The sequence below is a fragment of the Balaenoptera borealis genome (assembly GCF_965194805.1).
Source record: "Balaenoptera borealis genome assembly, chromosome: 5".
NCBI lineage: Eukaryota > Metazoa > Chordata > Mammalia > Artiodactyla > Balaenopteridae > Balaenoptera > Balaenoptera borealis.
Window position 1 is genome coordinate 132,596,506 of NC_138862.1, and position 25,078 is coordinate 132,621,583.

General features: G+C 39.5%; 1 protein-coding gene across 1 annotated transcript in view; it reads right to left on the reverse strand.

Annotated features, from left to right (window-relative positions):
- TMEM108 (transmembrane protein 108) overlaps positions 1-18,830 on the reverse strand; it is a 609,399-nt gene extending 590,569 nt beyond the window's left edge. Inside the window, exon 1 of the mRNA XM_082392730.1 lies at positions 18,819-18,830. The gene's annotated coding sequence lies outside the window, so the exon portion shown is untranslated. The remainder of the gene's footprint in view (positions 1-18,818) is intronic.
- Positions 18,831-25,078: the final 6,248 nt, after the last annotated feature.

Below are 25,078 nucleotides of genomic sequence, written 5' to 3' on the forward strand. Positions count from 1 at the left end.
CAATCTTGAGAAAGAAAAATGGAGCTGGAGGAATCAGGCTCCCTGACTTCAGACTATACTACAAAGCTACAGTAATCAAGACAGTACGGTACTGGCACAGGAACAGAAATACAGATCAATGGAACAGGATAGAAAGCCCAGAGATAAACCCACACACATATGGTCACCTTATCTTTGATAAAGGAGGCAAGAATATACAGTGGAGAAAAGACAGCCTCTTCAGTAAGTGGTGCTGCGAAAACTGGACAGCTCCATGTGAAAGAATGAAATTAGAACACTCCCTAACACCATACACAAAAATAAACTCAAAATGGATTAAAGACCTAAATATAAGGCCAGACACTAGAAAATTCTCAGAGGAAAACATAGGCAGAACACTCTATGACATAAATCACAGCAAGATCCTTTTTGACCCAGCTCCTAGAGAAATGGAAATAAAAACACAAATAAACAAATGGGACCTAATGAAACTTAAAAGCTTTTGTACAGCAAAGGAAACCATAAACAAGACGAAAAGACAACCCTCAGAATGGGGGAAAATATTTGGAAATGAAGCAACTGACAAAGGATTAATCTCCAAAATTTACAAGCAGCTCATGCATCTCAACATTAAAAAAACAAACAATCCAATCCAAAAATGAGCAAAAGACCTAAATAGACATTTCTCCAAAGAAGATGTACAGATTGCCAACAGACATATGAAAGAATGCTCAACATCATTAATCATTAGAGAAATTCAAATCAAAACTACAATGAGATATCATCTCCCACCGGTCAGAATGGCCATCATCAAAAAATCTACAAACAATAAATGCTGGAGAGGGTGTGGAGAAAAGGGAACCCTCTTGCACTGTTGCTGGGAATGTAAATTGATACAGCCACTATGGAGAACAGTACGGAGGTTCCTTAAAAACTAAAAATAGAACTACCATATGACCCAGCAATCCCACTGCTGGGCATATACCCTGAGAAAACCATAATTCAAAAAGAGTCATGCACCAAAATGTTCATTGCAGCTCTATTTACAATAGCCAGGACATGGAAGCAACCTAATTGTCTGTCCATCAACAGATGAATGGATAAAGATGTGGCACATATATCCAATGGAATATTACTCAGCCATAAAAAGGAATGAAACTGAGTTATTTGTAGTAAGGTGGATGGACCTGGAGACGGTCATACAGAGTGAAGTAAGTCAGAAAGAGAAAAACAAATACCGTATGCTAACACATATATCTGGAATCTAAAAAAAAAAAAAAGGTCATGAAGAACTTAGGGGCAGGACAGGAATAAAGACGCAGACGTAGAAAATGGGCTTGAGGACACAGTGAGGGGGAAGGGTAAGCTGGGGCGAAGTGAGAGAGTAGCATGGACTTATATATACTCCCAAATGTAAAATAGATAGCTAGTGGGAAGCAGCCACATAGCACAGGGAGATCAGCTCGGTGCTTTGTGACCACCTAGAGGGGTGGGATAGGGAGGGTGGGAGGGAGGGAGACGCAAGAGGGAAGAGATATGGGAACATATGTATATGTATAACTGATTCACTTTGTTATAAAGCAGAAACTAACATACCATTTTAAAGCAATTAAACTTCAATGAAGATGTTAAAAAAAAAAAAAAGAACCTGGGGGAGGACAGGAATAAAGACACAGTCATAGAGAACGGAGTTGAGGACACAGGGAGGGGGAAGGGTAAGCTGGGACGAAGTGAGAAAGTGGCATGGACATATATACACTACCAAATGTAAAATAGCTAGTGGCAGAAACTAACACACCATTGTAAAGCAATTATACTCCAATAAAGATGTTAAAAATATTTTTTTATTTAAAAAAAGCGCAAATGATAAGAACAGACTATTCTATGTTAAAACTACAGTTAAGATTATTAGATAATAGAGTCTTAATAAATGAAGTATCTTTTCATTAAAAAAAAAAAGAGATTTCTGAGGGAAAACATTAAAAGGATTTTGTTGGCCAGTTGAACGTGGAGGAAATTTACAGTAAAACTCCAGCCTCAGCAAGACAAAATCTCCACAAGTTGAATCTGGTTCTTTACCCAACTGTATGCTCATTTCTAGCCCAGGAATAACAGGAAACACTATTTTAAAGGGCCAAATAAACTGTGCTACTTAAGATTCAAGATGGATAAGAAAACACCAAATGACTTAATTTGAAAGAATTATTGGATAGAAAAAATCGGGTCTCTTATAAATTACAGCAATAAAAGAAATGGATGAAATGGATAGTTAAAACTACACAGAACAATGAAAGACACTTTATCAATACCAATATTTGGAAGTGTTGGAATGAGGGGTATATGGGCTTTACCAAGCAAATAGAGATGGCAGCCTTAAAAATGAGCTCTGCTTTTGTGAGGCTGGGTTAGAAATTTATTACTTTAATATAAATTTTCAATTGATGCCAGAGTTTTAAATAATAACAGCATCATTGCACAAAATGTGGGTGTTTTTGTCCTGCAGTAAAACATTTGTTCTTAGTAATGTGATGTTATTTGAAATTGATATCCTAATTATGCAGATGTTCATTCCTGAATGAAATATAGCCAAAGGAGAACCAGCCCAGCCAGACCTAATGACTGGATATACCCTCCTTTTCAAAGGCCTTATTTGGAGGTCTTGAGTTGCACTGGAATCTAAATAGCAAAATTTCAGTTGTTTAAAATAACAAAAATTTCTTTGTTGTTCACACTACATGTCCATTGTGAGTTGTCAATCAGGGATTCAGGCTAATGGAGAAGCCCTCATCTTAGAAGTTGCCAGTTGTCATGCTAGAAGGAAAAGGAAGTGAGGCAACATGCACCCTGACTCAAAGTTTCTACGCCAAGAAATCATTGCCAGAGCAGGTCACTTAACTTCCAGTAAGTGGAAAATAAAATCCTACCTTGTGCTCAGAGGAGAGGGTGCTGGAACATCTATGAAATAAAACATTTGTGAACAGTCTTAACGGATACCTAGTGCAGAATATGTCTCAAGCCTTCAAACATGACCACTGACCCCTACTTTGTATTTTTCTGAAAGATAGAGCTCACGAACTTTCTGCAAAGAGCCCATTTTATCATTTCAATGAAATTCAAAAAAGTATGCAAGAAAGTCCATTTGTATCAATCTCTTATAGTCTTGAAGAAAGTAATAATTCTCAAAGAGTATTCTAATATTAATAGCGAACATTAACTGAATGCTGACTACATGCCAGACACATGTTCTAAGCACTCTGCACGTATAACTAATTTTATAGTCATAACAACCTATGAAAAGGTCACAATTATTGCTCCCACTTTACAGGTGAATAATCTGAGGTATAGGGAGATTATGTAATTTTTCCAAGGCCATACAGCTAGTAAGTGGCAAAGAAAAATTCCAAACCAAGCAAAGTACCCCCAGAGCTAGACTGCTTAATTACTTATTATTTACACAATTAACAAATAACAACAAATAAAACTAAATACACATTCAATTGAAGGAACATTTCAGTAGCTGGGGAAATTAAGCCATATTATAATGATTTGATATTTCATTTTCATTGCATTCCAATACTCCATCAACATTCCAATATTTACATATTTTTAATAAACTAGATATTATGACTGAATTGTTACATTATCTTTATCCATGTCATAAGTAGGAACCATATATTTTTAAAACATCCATGTTTTTCTCAAGGAACCATTTAATATTGCCAGCACCAAAAACGATTTGGTATTTTATGTGAAATTTGCCTTAAATTGATGCTAGTGGGTCAGTGTAATGAACAATTATTACTTCAACTACATGGAGCCACCTCTACCACTCCCCTGCTTTCTTCTGAAAATAACCTCTTCTCCCTCCTCGTCCCTGTTTTATCAACATGGTAACCTCTGGACCAATCATCTTGTACAAAATGTACTGTGGCCATAGTTAGCTGGTCCAGGAGAAGATATCTGGGTCAATCACCTCCCAGAACCTGTCCTAGCCAGCAGATTGGTTCCAGAGTGAGCATTTGATCCAAGCTGGGCCATTCCAAGTCCTTTGCCAGGGATTTTGTAACTGAAATGAGGAGAGTCTACCTCTTCCCAGGTGACTGAAGCTCTAAATGAAAAGGTCAGGTAGGTCCTGTTGACCACCATGTGTTCTTCCCATGCAAGCACAGCAAGCCAGCTGAAGGAGTGAGGAAGAGGGAAATGAGGTAGAAAAATAAAGACATCAACATGAAAAATGTGAAGAGAGAGGCCTGCCCTTGAGATCTGTGAGACACCACAACATACTTGCTTCAACAACTATCACTTGGCTTTCTGTCATTTGCAACCAAAATAGTTTTAATTACTACAATCAACTTCTGAAATTCTTTATTCAACTGGTATATTGTTGAAAGATCTCAAAAGGGAACGTGTGCAATCATGGTTGCTTATGATTCACCAAAGCAAATAAAATTATCAAAATTGAACAGAAGATTAAAGAGGGACTTTCCTGGTGGTGCAGTGGTTAAGAATCCGCCTGCCAATGCAGGGGACACGGGTTCAAGCCCTGGTACGGGAAGATCCCACATGCCAAGGAACAACTAAGCCCGCACGCCATAGCTACTGAGCCTGTGCTCTAGAGCCCACGAGCCACAACTACTGAGCCTGCGTGCTGCAACTACTGAAGCCCACGTGCTTAGAGCCCATGCTCTGCAACAAAGAGAAGTCACCGCAATGAGAAACCCACACACCGCAACGAAGGGTAGCCTCCGCTCGCCACAACTAGAGAAAGCCCGCTCACAGCAATGAAGACCCAACCCAGCCCAAAATAAATAAAATAAAATAAATAAATTTATAAAAAAAGAAAGATGAAAGAAATTGCACAATGACTAATTACCTACATAATGCAACCACAAGAAAGGGGGTGAGTCCAGGTTTTCTCTTACTTTTGCCTGTCCTGGCAAAGGATAAAGAAACCAGAACCATATGATATCTACCAGAAATGAGTTACTCAGAAATGAGCAATAATAGGACAAAAATCACCTGAAGCATGCTATCAAGTGACTAGAACCCCAACCTCAGCAACCCTAGTAGACAGCAAATTTTTAGGGATCCCCTCCTCCAAAACTCTCTTATAACATACCTGTTCCTTTGAGATTTTGATGGGATTCTATTTCCCTATTCTATTGGGCCAGTCCAATGTGTGTTCTTTCCAACACCACCGAGCAATTCTCAGAAGACACTGACTGGGTGTCCTACAATTTAACTCAATTCTGACACTATCTACCTGGACATAGTGTCAGATTCCACAGGTTAAGGGCTTAGTCCCATGAGACTGCACCTCCCTCCCCTAACCTCAGATGCCAATAGCAAGTCCAGGCTGTAACCAGGGCTTCTGGCCCACTAGATCAGAGGTTCCCATCACCCCCTCTTTGGGTTCAAGTAATTTGATTGATCAGCTCATAGGACTCAGAAATTTACTTATTTTACCAGTTTATTATAAAGGATATTGTAAAGGATACAGATGAACAGCCAGATGAAGAACACAGGGCAAAGTACATGGGAAGGGGTTCAGGGCTTCCATGCTCTCTCTTGGGGGCACCACTATTCCAGCACTTCCATGTGTTTACCAATCAGGAAGCTCTCTGAACCCCATCCTTTAGGGTTTTTATGGGGACTTCATTACATAGGCATGGTTGGTTAAATCATTGGCCATTGGTGATTGAACTCAATATCCAGTCCCCCTCCCCTCCCCAGAGGTGAGGATAAGGGGGTGGGTAGTGGGACTGAAAGTTCCAGCCCTCTAATCACAAGATTGTTTCCACTGGCAACCGGCCCCTATCCTTAGGTTACCTAGGGGTTTTCCAAATGTCACATCATTAACATAACATAACTTTCTCTCTCTTCACTTAGTAAATTCCAAGGGTTTTAGGAGCTCCATGCTAGGAATGGGATGAAGGCCAAATATATATTTATTATAATCACAATATCACAGCAGAGGAACAATTTCCTTCTCAAGACATTGATTATGTAAATGGTTATCAGGATTCCCCCTCCACAGTCATGAGGCTCTAGAATTTGGAACGGGCCTAGCTTTACTTAAGAAGGTGTTCTTCTAACCCCCTTTCCTTTTAACCACCTAAATAGCCTTCTATTAGCTATTTTGACAATGAATCCATTAGGAACTTCCAATTAAACAGGTTTCCAGTTTTAAATAAAAGAAAATCATATTCTCTATCATCAGTACCAATTCAGTCAATCCTTATTATTCATATTAATAGGAATAAAATATGTATTATCCCAAGCAACAGATAATTCCAATTTAACTTTTACAGTTAACTCTGTTATCTGCTTTGTAGATTCTCTAAGATCTCTTCCCTACGATTATACTACAGGATCCTAGGTTATAAAAGAAATATCAAGTTGGAAGGAACTTGAAGCCAGGAATAGAAAAGGAAAGATGAGTTTTGACTATTAGTAAATGGGGGGAATGGGTGCATCTTAATTTTAAATATAAAAGATTTTTGGATAACCCACTTGTCTATCTCTTTGTGTGGGAAACCAAATAACTGATACAGGTGGCTTTGGAATGCAGTTTCACACTCTGGCATATGCATGCACACATACTCACACATTCACCAAACTCTCAAATGCTTCTTCTCTATATGTTTGACTCTCTATTAGTAGGCTTTAATGAGAAAATACTAGCTCCTATTTTATAAAGAAGATATTATCTTAGCCTTGTTTCCCCCCCAAAGCAGAACCTGAGGTAAAAACTTCCTTGCAGGTAGGTTATTTTGGAATATGGTTCCTAGGGAACAAGACTGCAGGACAGGAAAAGCAAAACAGGAAGAAGGCAAAGCCTTCTGTTATTGACTTGGCCTTCACTATGAGCAGCCAGTACTTGATCCACCATGACCTTCCAAGAAGCCTTATTTCAGAAGTGTCCTGGGGATAAAAGATGAAGCAGATGGATATATCTGCTCTTCTCTCCCATTGGTCAAGGGTGGCTCAAGTAAGAGTTTATTCCTCTGAATTTTGGGGTTGTATATTTGTATGTACAGAGCAGTATCCCATGATGTGGTATCAGAGAAGTCATAGGGCAAGAAAGTAGAGGTGCATGACCATGGCATGAGCCCAGACCCCCTGCATGAAACAGATTAAAGTCTACAGGAACTAGCTGCCATAGAAGTAGCTCAAGTAAGAAGTAGACCTGATGAATTTTTTAAGTAATGCACAAAGCTGTCCAACACAAATAAGGTCATAGGATTTGAAACCAAGAGGCAACTTTCAGGAATGCATCTTTTGTCAAAATGCTATACATCTGCTCATGAACATGCTCCCAACATCTTGTGTCAACTAAAGAGGAAAGGAGAGTTTCCTCTGTATGGTCCCTGCCACCAGAGAGAAATGTAGCGATTTTATCTAGCACAAACTTTCAGCAAGGAAGACAGACGGCATATTCCTGAAGCATGATTTGATTGTTTGATGGGGAGATAAAAGACAGAGTATCATGAATTCAACAAATACAAGATCATGCATGGCTAAAAATATTCAGCAACAAACTAAAAAAAAAAAAAAATGAGAAAGCTCTTGAGTAATCATTTTTCATGAAGAATAACTAACAGTCTCCAGGATAAACCATTCTCAAGGCTCAAAAGCAGCAAGACTCCCTGAGGTTCAGCTTAAAATGATCTATTGGTATCATATTTACAGTGGCCATCCCATAAGAGAGGTGCAAAATTAGACAAGATACTCTGTACAAAAATGGGAATTTCTCTTAATAAGGCAAAATTCACTTAAGACGTCCATGTACCAACTAAAGATATGACAAAAAGCAAGGTAAAAAAAATAAAGTCTGCATTTATTCATTTGATCCTTGCTAGTCTTGAAATAAGTCATGACTATCTGAGTAAGACCCTAAAGGAAATTAGGGTATGGAGTTTAGGAAAACAAAGTAGCTGGCAGACTGAAAAGAAAAGATTGTCTTTCCCTTAGGGTTTCTATGGGAATTGGAGGTTAAACTCAATTTATTTTTGCAGCAGGCAAATATTTTATATATAGTGTTCCACAGAGTGGAAGGAGCTCCCTGGGTCAGTCAACCAACCTGAACCAGGAAGGTTGACACCAGGGCTGTTCACACCCCTTACCACACACTGGAGGCTGCTGGACTCTCCTCCAAGTGAGTCAGCAAATGCCAAAAATGTCAGGACAGTAGGCAGAATTTCCAAGGAGGAAGTGCTTTATAAATGCTAATGTAATTATCTTGAAAATGTGAACCTAAGTTTTTTTTATTCTCCCCATAAATCATGTTTGCCATTAATGCCAAGCCACTAGGCTTAATGCCTTAACGAAGGAGGCAGGGCCATGTAGAACAAAGATGTCTACAGAAGAGAAGAAGGAAGTGACTTAGAGGAAATCCCCACCAGAAAGAAAGGGCAGGTCATACCCTATCTGGAGGCGGAAAAGCATGCTGGGGGCAGGGGAGAGTGTAGGAGGAAGAATCTGTCTGGTCCCTAAGGGCCCAAGCACTCCTGTCTCTCTGATCCTTAGCTCAGGCAGTGGGGACAGACAGTGAAATGATAGAAATCTAAGATAAATAAAGAGGAGGCAGTAAAAAAGTGATTCAGACAGGCCTGTAGGCCAACGTGGGGACCCAAAAATGTAGCTGAGGGTAAGGACTCTCAAGTCTGCATAGTACTTCCATGGAAAGGTAACTCTATAGTAGAGGCTGGGCCAGGGGTTGGATATCCTGGGCAGGGCTACTAGATGGGACTTAGCCGAGACCTGAGGACCTGCCAAGCCTAGGAAAACCTGGGAAAAATGGAGTCAGCTGCAGTCCTAGACATAAACTTCTGCAGCAAAGTCAGCATGGTATACAGGGTCCAGGAAGAGCATAAATCTCTCTCCTCCCCTCTACCATGAAGACAAATGAGCTATTCTCATGTCTAGATACCATGTTGGTTGAGAAAAAAAAAACTCTATGAGCTTGAGTTTGGGGGAAAAACAAAACAAAACAAAAAACTATACACACACACACACATAGATATGTATAAATTCAAAAAATGAGACTATTACCATTAATTGGCATGCTTAAGTTCCCTTGTCAGCCTCCAGCAAGATGTAGACTTGAGAGCAAAATGAAATAAATTATAGAAAATAATACTATAGCATTTGCACATCTGACTTGTGTCATTCATAACCAATTAGATTATGCTGAGGTAATAACCCCACATCTCAGTAGTTTAACAAAATTATTTCTTTGCAACATGTCCATTTTACATCCGTGGGGCTATGGGTGGGGAGTCTCTTGTCCACATCGCCATAATTCCAGAACCAGAATAGTGGAGGTTCCATCATCTGGAATATTTCAGGTCTGCAGGCAGAGGTAAGAGACAAGTGGAGGGTCTTACAGCAGTAATTAGATACTTTGGTTCACATGAACTGTGCCCACAGCCCACAGGTCAGACTAGTTACATGGCCCCATCCAAATAGAAGACAGATGGACAAGAGTAACTTCCGTGGGCCAAGAAGAGAGGCGAACAGGATAGGGTGAGCATTAGAAGTCTCTACCACATAAGGCAGAGACTTATCCTACTACATAAATTATTTTTTAAAAGATTAAATTACCCAAATTTCATGTTATCTCCCAGAATGTAAAATGTAAGTACCCCACGCACCCAGGCCACCTTTTCTTTCTCAAATTTATCTCAGAACTGGTCTGGGCTTCTTCATCCCTAACCCAATCTCCCACTGCTACCTTCCTTCCAAATCCTTTCCACAGTGCCTGCATGAAATTACCCATTCCTGGGAAACTAACTTCTCTATTCTTGGTTCCCTCACTTACCCTTGACTTCCAAACACTTCCTGGCCTTTACCAAGTCCACCTGGACCCTGCAATGCTCTCACAGCAGCCACTATTCCCCTGTACGCCTCTGCTTCTGCAGCACCCATGCAGCCAAACCCCAACATTTGTAGGACTTTCATAGTCCAACATCCTGAGGTCCCAATAGTCAAAGGCTGATTAAAATAGAACTAATCAATAAAGTTCAGTCTCAGTTGTCTGATACTTTGAAAACTGCAAAACTCTGGTCCATTTAAACTGCATTAAGATTTGAGACCAATTCTAATATTTTATGACCTAAGTGCTTTTTATTTTTTAAAAAGCTTTCTTCCTGCTTTGTTGTCACCTTGCTCATGAGTGCTGATGGGGAGCCTAGAACTTCCTCTGATTGGACCATGTATGGGCAAAGCCAGAAAACGTCACCCTGATGTTTGTCCCCATAGCATACGCACTGCTTGGAAATCTGAAATCATCCCAAATAACTCGCCAAATTTGCCCACATATTTGCATTCGCTTTACCATGAGCTTCCATAACACCAAGGATTTCTTTCCTTTCCCTCCCAGTCTTTATCTAGAGGTTGTGAATCTTTCTAATCTACCCTCTAACCTGGACAAAGACAATAATTTCTTCTAAAAATTGGTCCATGGTGCTGACTTAGTATGTGGGGAAAGAAGAGCTTTCCCCCAGATCTAAATCTTCAGAGGTAAAGGGTATGATTTGGCCTGATTCTTTCTGCACATTTCTGGAGGGAATTGGTGGAAGTTAAGAACAGAGTGGGTCAGGGAATTCACTGGCCTCTTGTCAGGGAGGGGAACAGCTTCATAGGAAAGCTTCTCTCTTATATGGGTGATGTCTGCAAACTCCCAAGGGCTTTCAGTAATTGTTTGCATCTTCACCATATGTCACTTCCTTGTGCCCTTCTGAGAAGTCATCCAGCAAACTGTGCAAATACTGCCTTAATGAGACTGTGAACCTGAGATACAGATACAGACCTTTTCCTGAAGCAACATTTTCATGGTCTGCAAAGTAGGAAGGAAAAAAAAAGCATTCCTAAAATTAGTGACGGAAGTTCTTACCTCAACCTTCAATCTCTTCTCAGAGGTGTTTATCTCTTCTCTACTTCCCTCCTCAAAAACTCTTTGAATTTAACAGCTTATGTTCCTGATAGTCACTAAATCTTTAGCAGATTGTATTTTCTCAAAGATGGATGCACCAATTTATATATCCTATTCCATATGCTCCTCTTGCAATGTGATTGACACTCTCCCCACTGAGAGGCAGGACCTGTATTCCTTGATCTGAACCTGGGTGAGCTTGAGACTGCCCCTACAAAGAGACTATGGCAGAAGTGAAGCGTGTGACTTCTGAGGGTAAGCCAGAAAAAGGAGACAGCGTCCACCTGGCTCTCTATTTCAGGACACTCACCCTTGGAACCCAGCCACCATGCTGCAAATAAGTCCAAACTAGTCCATGCAGAGAGACCACATGGAGAAGCCCGAATGGAGAGAAACTGTGGCCCCAAGTGGCACCTAGTACCAGCTGCTAGTTGAGTGCACGAGCCTTCAGATGATTCCTGCTCCCAGCTTCACATCTTCTACCTGATGCCCCAGGCATCAGGGAGGAGGAAGCCAGCCCTGCTGTGCCCTGTCCAAATTTGTTACCCACAGAATTTGAGAGCATAATAAATGTCTGCTTTATTCCACTCAGTTTTAGGGTAATTTGTTTTGCAGCCATAGTAACTGTAACAAAATCTTTCCTGATATTTTATCTTTCGTTTCATCTTTAGATTACTCTCAGAGTGACTTTTGCAAACAATCTAAAAATTATATGATAACATCCAGAGTAGTGAAAGGGTTATTTCTGCCCATCCACATTTCAATGAAATAAGATTTTTTCCCTCCATTTGGAAAACGAAGGCAATTCTCAAGGTCACGGATGAAAACAAAACAGCTGGAACGTTTCCTATCTTTATTTCTCACAGGAAGACAATGTTTTTAAAACTAAAACTCTGTTCCTCACATTGATAAGGCCCTTGAGCCCACAGAAAATATAGTAGTTATTTTTGTGCCTCCCTGGCTTCCTTTAATTTCCAAAGAATTGAAAAGAGTGGAGAGCAGTTTCAAAAAGAGACCAATAGTAACTTCAGGGCCCATTAATCTGAGAGGGAACCAGAACAAGTGGCCTGCAGGGCTGGTTTTCATTAAGATAAAATTAGTAAGAACCTCTTTAGTAAGGAAAAGGGTGGGTGAGGAATAAGTGAGAAATGTCATGAAAATATTAAATAGTAATAAGGGATAAAACCTTTCCAATAATCTTTCTGTAATTGAGAGACAGTTTTCATTTTAACTCACATTTTCATCAAAGTTACAAGGAGATTCAAACTGAACTTCTTTTTTCTGTCTACACTCCCACACCCTCCAGTTACTCATCTAGCCTCTAGCTTTGAATCTTTTCTCACAAGTCCCAAATTTGTATCTTCAGCCCAGATCTTGCCCCTACACTCTAGACTCATATCCATCTGCTACCCAGCAACTCCACTTGATGTCTAACAGGCATCTCAAGTTCAACTTCTCCAAAAAACAGACTTCTGATATCTCTCCCCAAACCTGTTCCTTTCTCTGCCTTCTCCACCTTAGGTGATAGAAATTCTACCCTTCCAACGGCTCAGGACAAAAACCTTGACATCACCTTGACCTCACTTTCACAAACCACAGCCAACACATCAGCAAATCCTGATGGCTCTAGCCTCAAGTCATATCCAGAATCTAACCATTCTCATGACCTCCACCACTGCTAATTCCATCCAAGCCAACATCATCTCTCGTCTAGATTGTTGCCACAGCCTCCTAACAGGTCTGCCTGCCTCCATCCTTTCCTTCCTGTGGTATGTTCTCACCCCAGGAACCAGAATAATCCTTTAAGAATATAAGTCAAATCATGTGCTTCCTCAGCTTGGAATCATCTACTGGCTTTGCATCTCATTCAGAATAAATGCCCCAATCCTTAAAATGTCAAATAAGGCCCATCATGATTGATGCCCTATTACTCCTCTCTTACCCCTCTGCCCCTGGCTCACTCTGCTCCAGGCTCACTGGCTTCCTGACTGTTCCTAGAAGATACCAAGTACCCTCCTGCCATGGTGATTTTGGACTTGCTCTTCCCTTTTCCAGGAACACCCCAAACTCCAACCCCACCCCATATCTGTGTGGCTCATTTCCCACCTCCTTCACCTTATCAACAAGGAGTTCCCTCACCACCCTATTTAGAACAACAAATACCATGCCCTCCAGGTTCCTCTTCCCTATTTTATTTTTCTTCAAAGACCTTATTACTCCTCAACATTAAATAAGTAAATAAACAGACATGTTTGTTCATTCACTTACTGCCCATGTTCCCCATTTAGAATGTAAGTTCCATTAGAGCAAGGTTATATTTTTTAGTCTATTTTGCATATGGCTGAACTTCTAGTGCCCAGAATAGTTTCTGGCATATAATAGTCACATAAATGGTCAGAATAACATACACCTGTTGATGAATGAATAAACAAACAAAGAAACAATTGGACCATAGTTGATTCACAGCCAAGCACCACCTGTGCTGAAGGCAGAAGACACATGGAGAGCTTTAGAAAATGCCCACATCTGCCTGGCCAGCTCCTGGGTACCCAAGTTGCTCTGGAAATTCTCCTGAGTGCAACGTGATGGCAGTTAGACTTGAGGGTCTTGGGTCACTCTTGTCTTCACCCCAGGGGACACAGCATTGCTCCATGAAAAGCATAAGCTTTAGTACCCAGAGACTGGTGTTAAAGCCCACGAACTGTTTGGATGATTCTGGACAAGTTACTTAACCACATTGAGTCTTGGTTTCCTTACCTGTAAAGTAAAAACAATATCAGTTATTTTTCATAACAGATGCAACAAAGATTAAATGAGCTAACATATGGAAACAATGATCTGTAAATTATAAAGGGGTAAATAAAAATAAGGGTTGTAATTATATAAGAAAACAACCTTGATTTGAGCCTACTTAGTAATTAAAGCAGAGTAACATATCCAATGTAATTGATGGGTACCTGATTAGTCATATAAATGGCCGAAATGACTGGTTGGTTATTGCTGTGAGACTTAACTGGCCTAAAAGGGGAGGGAACTGGGCAATTTTTTAGTACCCACAAGTGGTGGGTACTCTACATTCATTATTTCGTTTTATCCTAATAAAAATTCATGGGAGGTAAGTATTACAGAAGTCACATTAAAGTGATAAGTGAGGTTCAGAGAGTTTAAGTAACTTGCCAAAACTCCCTTGGTCAGGTAGCTAGGAATTACAAGGCCATTTCCAAATCACCAAGTCATGCTCTTGGACTTTAAAAATTAAAACTCCCTACCAGTGATTTTTAAATGTGTTAAAGACAGGTTGTCCATATAAAATGTAGATGAAAGGGATATCACAGAAGAATATGAAATATTTCATTAAAATTCATAGAAAATGAGAAAAGCCTGATACAAAAGGATACATACTCTTTGATTCCATTGAGATGAAATTCTAGAACAGACAAAAGCTGTGCTGATAAGATCAAAATAGTGATTACCTCATGTGTGTTGGGTGTGGGGGGCAGGGATTGATTGGGAAGGGGCTATGGGAACTTAATAGGGAGATAGAAATCTCTTATGCCTTGATAATGGGTTATATGGTGTATATATTTGTCAAAACTCATCAAACTGTATACTTAAGACCTGTGCATTTCACTGGACATAAATTGTTGTCTTAGTGTGTTCTGGCTGCTTTAAGACTGGCAGCTTATAAACTACTGAAATTTATTTCTCACAGTTCTGAAGGCTGGAAGTCCACAGTGCTAGCATAGTCGAGTTCTAATGAAGGTCCACTTATGGGCGGCAGACTTCTGGTTATGTCCTTACATGGTGGAAGGGGCAAGGGAGCTCTCTCTGGGGTCTCTTTTATAAGGGAATTAATCTCATTCATAAGGGCTCTATGAATTTGAGGGGGGATACAAAACCAGTCAGACCATAGCAATTGCATTTTTAAGGTTTAAAGTCATAGAAAATTAATTTTTTTAGGCTTGGAACCCGAGTGAAAGGTAAAGGCACTGTTTTAAGGACTTTTATTAAACCTCAGGAAAATCCAATGATGTAGTTTGGAAATCAAACTCATCTCCAAGATGAAGCTGAAACAATATAGAGTAATTTTTATGGTCCACACAGTCAGCAGGGGTGGAGCTAGGATTCAAACCCTAGTGGGATGTAATTAACCCCCCACTACAGCTGTCTCTGAAGATGGCTTGTCGTGACAACAATGAAGCTGGAAAAGGGAAGTTTGGGTTCATTTTTTCCAAATATATACCAAGTCTTTAGCCTCAGCATCATGTGGATAAAGAGAATACATGAATACTTAGTAGCCAGTCCAGACCTTATTCAAAGAGGTGCTTTAGTAGGAAATTACAAGGAAAAATGATAATCTGTGAACCATAGGGATAGAAATGATTAGATTTTGTCTCTTATACTACAGTACATCTTATTTCTGTTTCTTCATATTTCACCTTACTTAAAATTTTAAAAAACATTTAATCTTATCTTCATAGGAATAAATAAAGTAAGCATATGGCTTTGAGTTGTAACAAAGAATGAACATTATATTGAATAGCCACCATAACCAAGATTAAAGTCATTTCAAATGAACCCCATTTAAAACTAATGTGGAAGCTTTAGCCACATTGTATCACGTGGTCTATTTTCAATACACCTCCCTATGTACAATAGCTTTGATTTAACGTGGTAGAAGAGGCAAGGATAAAAATATCTCAGAATATATAGGAGCCATATGGAACATTATTTCCCTAAAGTCCCTTCCTTTAATGACTGAATTCACTACATCTTCCTTAGAAAGGCAAAATGGTAGGTAATTTAAATTCAAACAACCATGAAGGACATAGCCAACTTAGCAGGTCACAAAAAAGAATTCAGAGGAAGCAGGGAAGATATTAACCACCATAACGAAACAACGGAAAATAAATAATAGAATCTCGCTTACCACACAGGTCTCTAACTCTAGGGAATAAAACTTCCTTGATAGTTTTCTCAAGTGAGACATTAAACAGAAAGGCCTCGGAAGATAAAAGCATTTATTTGGGTGAAAGAAACATAAATAAAATAGTTACATGATATAAATAATGGTAATACTAAAGAATATAACTGGTGCATGCAAGCAAAAACTTTTGCAGAGGAGTTCAGGTCTGTTACAGTAGGCCTTAAAACAGTGCTGTCCACTAGAACTTTCTGTGGTGGTAGAAATGTTCTTTATCTGTTCTGTCCAATGTGGTAGCTGCAAGCCACGTGTGGCTAGTTGAGCACTTAAAATGTGGCTAGTGTAACTGAGGAACTGAAGTTTTAATTTTATTTAAGTTTAATTAATTTAACTTTAAATAACCAAATGTGGCTAATGGTCATTGTATTGGACAGTATAGCCTTAGAATGGTTTCAAAGAAATAGACAAACATTTGAGACTGACCTTATCTTCAAAGAAACCCCTGATGACTCTGTCATTTCCCAAACTGACTTTTGAACGTTAATCAGTCTGTATGGTTTAAAGAGTTCAATTTGTTGTAGACACCTGCTGTTCCCAGGGGTGAAACTTATAGCCATGTTTGATGAAGGTTTGCCCCATAGTAATGAAATGGATTGTGACATTCAGAAACACTCTCACTCCTCACCTTGGCCCATGAGATTCCCAGAGTATGGCCTTACACAGAGTTGATGTAGTCCTTTATCTGATTCTTAGATTCTAAACCAAGAAAATAAAAAGGTCTCCGATGGGTTTCTTGGGAAGAAAATAAAATTGGTCTGACAGCCTGGCCTCTCTTCAGCAAAAGCTTGTTGCTGTTGTTAATAGATTTCTTCCATGTGGCCAGCTCTGCCACATGCTATAATGCTATAGCATTATAATCCTCTAACTTTCTATCCTCTACCAAATAAATTTAGTCCTTGGTGGAAACCACCCGTGGAGTCTATGTGGTGAAATTCACTTCAACTAACCAAAGCATTAAGCTTTTGTTATGAAGAAGAAAACAAATTTAGCTAAAGATGGAATGCAGATTTCATTTAATCAACTGGTAATAACTGCCTGGAGCAGTTATTAATAATAAATTAATAATATCCCTAATCTTATATATAGAAAACCCTTAAGACTTCACCAAGAAACTATTAGAACGAATAAATGAATCTAGTAAAGTTACAGGATACAAAATCAACATACAGAAGACAGTTCCATTTCTATACACTAACAAAGAACTATCTGAAAGAGAAATAAGGAAAATCACATTTCCAAGAGCATCTAACAATAAAATACTTAAGAATAAATTTAACCAAGGAGGTGAAAACTCTGTACTCTTAAAGTTATAACACACTGATGAAAGAAATTGATGAAGAGGCAAGTAAATGGAAAAATACCCTATGCCCATACATCAGAATAATAATATTATTAAATATTATTATTAATAAAATGTCCACACTACCCAAAGACATCTATAGATTCAATGCAATTCCTATCAAAATTCCAATGGCATTTTTCACAGAAATAGATACAGCAATCCTAAAAGTTGTGTGGAACCACAAAAGTCCCCCAATAGCCAAAACAATCATGAGAAAGAAGAACACAGCTGAAGGCATTACACTTTCTGTTTCAAACTATATTACAAAACTATGGTAATAAAAACAGTAAGGTAGTGGCATAAAAACAGGCACCCAGACCACTCGAACAGAATCAAGAGTCCAGAAGTAAACCCACACATATACCATCAACTAATATTTGACAAGCCAAGAATATTCAATGGGGAAATTATATTCATATGGAGAAGAATGAATTTGGATTTGTATCTTACACAACTCAGAAAAACTAATTCAAAATTGATTAAAAACTTACATTAAGACCTGAAACCATAAAACTCCTGGAAGAAAACATAAGAAAAGCCTCCTTGGCATTGGCCCTGGCAATGATTTTTTGTATATGACACATAAACCACAAGCAACAAAAGCAATAAACAACAAGTGGGACTACATCAAACTATAAAAAGCTTCTGCACAGCAAAGGAAACAATCAACAAATTGAAAGGGCAACCTACAGAATGGGAGAAAATATTTGTAAGCCACATATCTGAGAAAGGGTTAATATCCTAATTATATGAAGAACACATACAATTCAATACCAATGAGACAAATAATCTGATTTTAAAATGGACAAAGGCTTGAATAGACATTTTTCCAAACAAGACACACTAACGGCTAGCAGGTGTATAAAAATGTACTCAACATCACTAATCACAGGGAAATGTAAATCAAAACCACAAAGAGATATCACCTCACAAATGTTAGATTGGTTATCATCAAAAAGCCAAGAGATAACAAGTGCTGTTGAGAATGAGGAGAAATCACTGTGCACTGCTTGTAAGGATGTAAACTGGTACAGTTACTACAAAAAAAGTATGAAGTTTCCTCAAAAAATTAAAAATATAACTACTGTATGATCCAGAAATCCGACTTCTGGGTATATATTGGAAGGAAAAGAAATCACTGTCTTGAAGGGATATCTTCAATCCTATGTTCATTGCAGCATTAATTATAGCCAAGAAATGGAAACTACCTAAGTGTCTGTCAATGGATAGATAGATGCATAAAGAAAATGTTCTGTGTGTACATATATATGCAATGGAATATTATTCAGTCATAAAAGAAGGAAATCCTGATGTTTGCTGTAACGTGAATAACATTTGAGAGCATTATGCTAAATAAAATAAGCCTAACAGAGAAAAACAAAAACGGTATGATCCACCTATATGTGGAATCTAAAAACGCTGAACTCATAGAAAAAGTAGATTGATGGTTGCCAGGAGCTGGGGGTGGGGGAGATGGGGGTATATTGGTCAAAGGATGTAAACTTTCAGTTACATGGTAAATAAGTTCTGGGGGGTTAATGTACAGCATGGTGATTACAGTTAACAATATTGTATACTTGAAAAAAAAATAATGTCATGAGGTGCCTTGAAGCGCACTTAGGTTTAGTGGAAAATCATGCTGTAATCATTTAGTAATATTTTCCATGGGCTCACAAATGGGGACTTGTGGCTTCTGAGCTGTCTATCTGCAACCCCTATGTGAGACAACGTTGTGATACACAGTTGAGGAAAACATAATCTAAACACATTTGCCACTAAATATCCAACAAGAGAGCATTATAGATATAACAGAGAGCACAGAGATAATAGAGATCAATTGCAACGGGAACAATTGTGGCTGGTATCATGGAAGAGGTGGCATTTGAGCTGGATTTTGAAAGATGCGTGGATTGTGGAGTGATAATGTGGAGGTATTACTGGCAATAACAGACACAGGGATGCACAGCATGTCAGAGGAAGGGCAGATGTGTGACAAAGGTAGAAAGAGGTGCACTGAAAGATACTGCTGAAAAGACAACATGGAGCCAAATCTAGAAAGGCTTTGGATGTCATGCTACAGAACTTGTTTTTTTTTTTTTTAATAAGCTTATTTATTTATTTATTTATGGCTGTGTTGGGTCTTTGTTGCTGTGCACGGGCTTCCTCTAGTTGCAGTGAGTGGGGACTACTCTTCATTGCGGTGTGCGGGCTTCTCATTATGGTAGCTTCTCTTGTTGTGGAGCACGGGCTCTAGGCGTGCAGACTTTAGTAGTTGCAGCACGTGGGCTCAGTAGTTGTGGCTCACAGGCTCTAGAGTGCAGACTCAGTAGTTGTGGAGCACGGGCTTAGTTGCTCCGCGGCATGTGGGATCTCCCCGGCCCAGGGCTTGAACCTATGTCCCTGCATTAGCAGGTGGATTCTTATCCATTGTTCCACCAGGGAAGTCCCAGAACTTGTTTTGTAGTGATAGGTAGCCAGCAAAAAATTTTGAGCAAAGCTGTAGCATGGTCAGATCTGTATTTAAGAAGACAAGTTAGACTGCCATGAGCAGGACGGGTAGGTGAAACAAGATGTCAAAGGTAGCCGGACATTCTATTAATTTACTGGTAATATATGCTTCAGAAATTGAGTTGAGAGGGCTTCTTATAACCATGACTGCTGGTTGCCACCCCAACGACCATTTTCTCTTCTTTATTAGTTTATAAAATCTTACTGTTGTTCAGGCAGGAAAATGCACAAAGAAGTTGGGTCTTTCACCTTACTTCAGGAATTGAATCATTGTTGGTCCACAAAATTCATTGTCTTTTGCTAGAGATTTTTTTCAATAGGCACAGAAAAGGCATTCAACAAAATTCAGTGTATGTGCACGATAACTTTTGGAGGTGATGGATATGTTTATTACCTTGATTGTGGTTTCACAGGTGTATGCATATGTTCAAATTCATCAAATTTTATACATTAAACATGTGGTTTTTTGTATACCAACTATATTTCAGTAAAGTTGTTTAGAAAAACTCTTCTCAAAGCAGGAATAGAAATGAGTTTCCCCCATCCAATAAAAGCTGTCAACAAAAATGTGTAACTAATGTTTTCACTAATAGTGAAATACTGAACACTTCCATCCCAAGATTGGGAGCAAGGCAAAGATGTCTGCTCTCGCAACTTGTACTAAACATTGTCCTTAACGTCTTAGTCGTGGTTTAAAGCAAGAAAATAAGTAAAAAAGCATGAAGTTTAGAAGGAAGAAGTAAAACTGTCATTACTCACAGTCAACAGACTATATGGAAGAAATGTTTTAAATACTCTACTAAAAAACTAGTAGAACTAATAAATGAATTAACAAAGTCACAGAAAGAAAACAAGATCAATATATAAAAATCAATTGTATTTCTATATTTTAGAAATAAACATTTGGAAGATAGTCTTAAAAATACCATTTAGGCACTATTGGGGAGAGAGGAGAAGATGGCGGAAGAGTAAGACGTGGAGACCACCTTCCTCCCCACAGATATATCAGAAATACATCTACATGTGGAACTGCTCCTATAGAACACCTACTGAATGCTGGCAGAAGACGTCAGACCTCCCAAAAGGCAAGAAACTCCCCACGTACCTGGATAGGGCAAAAGAAAAAAGAAATAATAGAGACAAAAGAATAGGGATGGAACCTGCACCACTGGGAGGGAGCTGTGAAGGAGGAAAGGTTTCCACACACTAGGAAGCCCCATCGAGGGCGGAGACTGCAGGTGGCAGAGGGGGGAGCTTCGGAGCCACAGAGGACAGCACAGCCACAGGGGTGCGGAGGGCAAAGCGGAGAGATTCCTGCACAGAGGATCGGTGCCGACCAGCACTCACCAGCCCGAGAGGCTTGTCTGCTCATCTGCTGGGGTGGGCGGGGGCTGGGAGCTGAGGCTCGGGCTTCGGTCAGATTGCAGGCAGAGGACTGGGGTTGGCGGGGTGAACACAGCCTGAAGGGGTTAGTGCACCACAGCTACCCGGGAGGGAGTCCGGGAAAAGGTCTGGAGCTGCCAAACAGGCAAGAGACTTTTTCTTGCCTCTTTGTTTCATAGTGTGCGAGGAGAGGGGATTCAGAGCACTGCTTAAACGAGCTCCAGAGATGGGCGCGAGCCGCGGCTATCAGCACTGACCCCAGAGACGGGCATGAGATGCTAAGGCTGCTGCTGCCACCACCAAGAAGCCTAGGTGCGAGCACAGGTCACTCTCCACACCGCCCCTCCCGGGAGCCTGTGCAACCCGCCACCGCCAGGGTCCCGTGATCCAGGGACAACTTCCCCAGTAGAACGCATGGCACACCTCAGGCTGTGGCAACGTCAGACTGGCCTCTGCCGCCGCCGCAGGCTCACCCAGCATACGTACGCCTCCGTCCCCCCGGCCTGAGGGAGCCAGAACCCCCAAATCAGCTGCTCCTTTAACCCCGTCCTGTCTGAGCAAAGAAAAGACATCGCCAGGCGACCTACACGCAGAGGTGGATCCAAATCCAAAGCTGAAACCCGAGTTGTGCGAACAAAGAAGAGAAAGGGAAATTTCTCCCAGCAACCTCAGAAGGAGCGGATTAAAGCTCCACACACAACTTGATGTACCTGCATCTGTGGAATAACTGAATAGACAACGAATCATCCCATATTGAGGAGGTGGACTTTGGGAGCAAGATATATTATTTTTTCCCCTTTTCTTCTTTTTGTGAGTGTGTATGTGTATGCTTCTGGGTGAGACTTTGTCTGTATAGCTTTGCTATCACCATTTGTGCTAGGGTTCAGTCAGTCCGTTTTTGTTTGTTGTTTTTTGGGTTTTTTTTAACTTAAAAATTTTTTTTTCTTAATAATTATTTTTTATTTTAATAACTTTATTTTATTTTATCTTACTTTATTTTGTTTTATCCTCTTTCTTTCTTTCTTTCTTTCTATTTTTTCTCCCTTTTATTCTGAGCTGTGTGGATGAAAGGCTCTTGGTGCTCCAGCCAGGTATCAGGGCTGTGCCTCTTAGGTGGGAGACCCAACTTCAGGACACTGGTCCACAAGAGACTTCCCAGCTACACATAATACCAAATGGTGAAAATCTCCCAGAGATCTCCATCTCAACACCAAGACCCAGCTTCACTCAACGACCAGCAAGCTACAGTGCTGGACACCCTATGCAAAACAACTACCAAGACAGGAACACAGCCCCATCCTTCAGCAGAGAGGCTGCCTAAAATCATAATAAGGCCATAGACACCCCAAAACACACCATAAGACGTGGACCTGCCCACCAGAAAGACAAGATCCAGCCTCATCCACCAGAACACAGGCACAAGTCCCCTCCACCAGGAAGCCTACACAATCCACTGAACCAACCTTAGCCACTGGGGACAGATACCAAAAACAACGGGAACTAGAACCTGCAGCCTGCAAAAAGGAGACCCCAAACACAATAAGATAAGCAAAATGAGAAGACAGAAAAACACACAGCAGATGAAGGAGCAAGGTAAAAACACACCAGACCTAACAAATGAAGAGGAAATAGGCAGACTACCTGAAAAAGAATTCAGAATAATGATAGTAAGGATGATCCAAAATCTTGGAAATAGAATAGACAAAATGCAAGAAACATTTAACAAGGACATAGAAGAACTAAAGAGGAACCGAGCAACGATGAAAAACAAAATAAATGAAAGTTAAAATACTCTAGATGGGATCAATAGCAGAATAACTGAGGCAGAAGAAGAGATAAGTGACCTGGAAGATAAAATGGTGGAAATAACTACTGCAGAGCAGGATAAAGAGAAAAGAATGAAAAGAACTGAGGACAGTCTCAGAGACTTCTGGGACAACAATAAACGCACCAACATTCGAATTATAGGGGTCCCAGAAGAAGGAGAAAAAAAGAAAGGGACTGAGAAAATATTTGAAGAGATTATCATTGAAAACTTCCCTAATAAGGGAAAGGAAATAGTTAATTAAGTCCAGGAAGCACAGACCCATACAGGATAAATCCAAGGAGAAACACACCAAGACACATATTAATCAAACTATCAAAAATTAAATATAAAGAAAACATATTAAAAGCAGCAAGGAAAAAACAACAAATAACACACAAGGGAATCCCCATAAGGTTAACAGCTGATCTTTCAGCAGAAACTCTGCAAGCCAGAAGGGAGTGGCAGGACATACTTAAAGTGATGAAGGAGAAAAACCTACAACCAAGATTACTCTACCCAGCAAGGATCTCATTCAGATTTGATGGAGAAATTAAAACCTTTACAGACAAGCAAAAGCTGAGAGAGTTCAGCACCACCAAACCAGCTTTACAACAAATGCTAAAGGAACTTCTCTAGGCAAGAAGCACAAGAGAAGGAAAACACGTACAATAACAAACCCAAAACATTTAAGAAAATGGGAATAGGAACATACATATTGATAATTAACTTAAATGTAAATGGATTAAGTGCTCCCACCAAAAGACACAGACTGGCTGAATGGATACAAAAACAAGACCCGTATATATGTTGTGTACAAGAGACCCACTTCAGACCTAGGGACACATACAGACTGAAAGTGAGGGGATGGAAAAATATATTCCATGAAAATGGAAATCAAAAGAAAGCTGGAGTAGCAATTCTCATATCAGACAAAATAGACTTTAAAATAAAGACTATTACAAGAGAAAAAGAAGGACACTATATAATGATCAACAGATCGATCCAAGAAGAAGATATAAGAATTGTAAATATTTATGCACCCAACATAGGAGCACCTCAATACATAAGGCAAATACTAACAGCCATAAAAGGGGAAATCGACAGCAACACAATCATAGTAGGGGATTTTTAACACCCCACTTTCACCAATGGACAGATCATCCAAAACGAAAATAAATACGGAAACACAAGCTATAAATGATACATTAAAAAAGATGGACTTAATTGATATTTATAGGACATTCCACCCAAAAATAACAGAATACACATTTTTCTCAAGTGCTCACGGAACATTCTCCAGGATAGATCATATGTTGGGTCACAAATCAAGCCTTGGTAAATTTAACAAAATTGAAATCGTATCAAGTATCTTTTCTGACCACAATGCTATGAGATTAGATATCAATTACAGGAAAAGATCTGTAAAAAATACAAACACATGGAGGCTAAACAATACACGACTTAATAACAAAGTGATCACTGAAGAAATCAAAAGGGAAATCAAAAAATACCTAGAAACAATTGACAATGGAGACACGACGACCCAAAACCTATGGGATGCAGCAAAGACAGTCCTAAGAGGGAAGTTTATAGCAATACAAGCCTACCTCAAGAAACAGGAAACATCTCAAATGAAAAACATAACTTTGCACCTAAAGCAATTAGAGAAAGAAAAACAAACAAAAAAAACCCCAAAGTTAGCAGAAGGAAAGAAATCATAAAGAACAGATCAGAAATAAATGAAAAAGAAATGAAGGAAACAATAGCAAAGATCAATAAAACTAAAAGCTGGTTCTTTGAGAAGATAAACAATATTGATAAACCATTAGCCAGACTCATCAAGAAAAAAAGGGAAAAGACTCAAATCAATAGAATTAGAAATGAAAAAGGAGAAGTAACCACTGACACTGCAGAAATACAAATGATCATGAGAGATTACTACAAGCAACTCTATGTCAACAAAATGGACAACCTGGAAGAAATTAACAAATTCTTATAAATGCACAACTAGCAGAGACAGAACCAGGAAGAAATAGAAAATGTGAACAGATCAATCACAAGCACTGAAATTGAAACTGTGATTAAAAATCTTCCAACAAACAAAAGCCCAGGACCAGATGGCTTCACAGGCGAATTCTA